This window comes from Ornithodoros turicata, unplaced genomic scaffold (assembly GCF_037126465.1).
Source record: "Ornithodoros turicata isolate Travis unplaced genomic scaffold, ASM3712646v1 Chromosome349, whole genome shotgun sequence".
Classification (NCBI taxonomy): Eukaryota; Metazoa; Arthropoda; class Arachnida; order Ixodida; family Argasidae; genus Ornithodoros; species Ornithodoros turicata.
In genome coordinates this window covers 3,893-5,857 of record NW_026999364.1, presented here as the reverse complement: position 1 = coordinate 5,857, position 1,965 = coordinate 3,893, and positions in this window count along the sequence as shown.

Below are 1,965 nucleotides of genomic sequence, written 5' to 3'. Positions count from 1 at the left end.
GTCGTCCGTCCAACCAACGGCTAGCTATTAGAATCCAACAGAATCCACCCCAGTCCACGTTCCACCGGGAAACACCGGCGCGCATACGACGTAGGTCGCGTAGGTCGTGCTCGGCACACCGGACACCGGGTAGCACCTTGCGGAAGCTTGGAACCGGTGGTATATAGTATATAATATACGTGTGGCTACCGGTGGAACCGGGAGGGACGCATTATTGTTGGTGTTGTCGTTGTGCACGCTGTGCCGTCCCCTCCACAAACCGGAAGGCGCTAAAACCTGACCGGGGGGGGGGGGGGGGGGATATATTTATTAGACCAAAGAAAAGGGGGGAGGAAACGCAAGATGGGGATCAGTGTTTGCCGTACGGCAACACAAGCGCCTGCGGCTGGACTTCGGAAAATTTTGCGATCATCAACTACAAATCGCAAGAGGACTGTTCTGAACTCACTGACTTTCGTCTTCTGTCACGTCACCTTACCCTGGGGGGACAACTGCAGCATAATACAATTTAGACAAAGTGCGACAGATGTGAGCAAACAGTTGAGCCTGTGATGTGTGATTCAAATGTGTGCTCAAATCGCTGGAAACATAAAATAAAAGAAAATAGCCAAATAATAGACTGAGAGCAGATACATATATATGATTAATGTATTCCATTTAATGAAAGAGTTTCTCTGTATCTGTCCTGATTAATATCTATATCTCGAAATTCGGAAGCACGTACAACAACAACAATAAATGACAGAGATGTTATGATGACATGGGATGTTTACCCTGGTAGCCATAGGACCCTACCCTACTTCACAGAGGAGAGGAAACACGTACAAAAGTTACACATAGCTATGATAATCTATACTATTTTGTGAAGTAAAATAAATGTGAAAATTGCCGTGCATCGAATACATAACGCTGAATTCGGGAAGCCGTAATGGGTATCACGCCTCGGACAGCGGTACAGAGGCAACGGCATAAATAATATTTCATGACGTGGTGGAAGTGCTGACTGTTTCAACGGAATATTTAACGGAATGTTTATCCTGTTCACAGTCTGACAGGCTTTGTACATATAACCGCTCTTAATACCTTTTTTTTAAGTTAGAACTCCCCACAAAATCGCATAATTTGCGCTACTTGCAAACAGTTCTGCCGACAGGCACATACCAATCTGACCTCCCCGCGCCATTCCACCCCCCCCCCCTCCCATCCCTTGCTCTCTCTTTGCCTCCTCACGTGACATATGAGTTAAATGCCCGGGCTAAATAATTCGCGAACCGGTGCACCAATCGAATAACTTTCTTTTTTACAAGTATCTGTCCAATACCGCCTACAAGATGCGCACCGCGTGAATGAGCGGGAGGCGCTCATTATTTAAATAAAAATGCAAATGAGTTTCGTAAAACAGCGTAACTTCTAAAGCAGGGCGCTGTCGGTATTAAAATGGGTACTACCCCTTTTGGGACCTTCAGTGGACACCTTTCAGAGAAAAATCTGCCACCGAAGCGGGTCATTTGTTGCAGTAATTAATTGGTTTCGGTTTACGTATTTTTGTCGCGGCTGGTCGCGGCGAAGCGCAAAAGGACGTAATTCATTGGTGTAATTCATTGGTGTAAGGACGTAATTCATTGATGGATAAGGGAGTGAAAGAGCGTCTTTTTGCGCTTCGCCGCGACCAGCCGCGACAAAAATACGTAAACCGAAACCAATTAATTACTGCAACAAATGACCCGCTTCGGTGGCAGATTTTTCTCTGAAAGGTGTCCACTGAAGGTCCCAAAAGGGGTAGTACCCATTTTAATACCGACAGCGCCCTGCTTTAGAAGTTACGCTTTTTTACGAAACTCATTTGCATTTTTATTTAAATAATGAGCGCCTCCCGCTCATTCACGCGGTGCGCATCTTGTAGGCGGTATTGGACAGATACTTGTAAAAAAGAAAGTTATTCGATTGGTGCACCGGTTCGCGAAT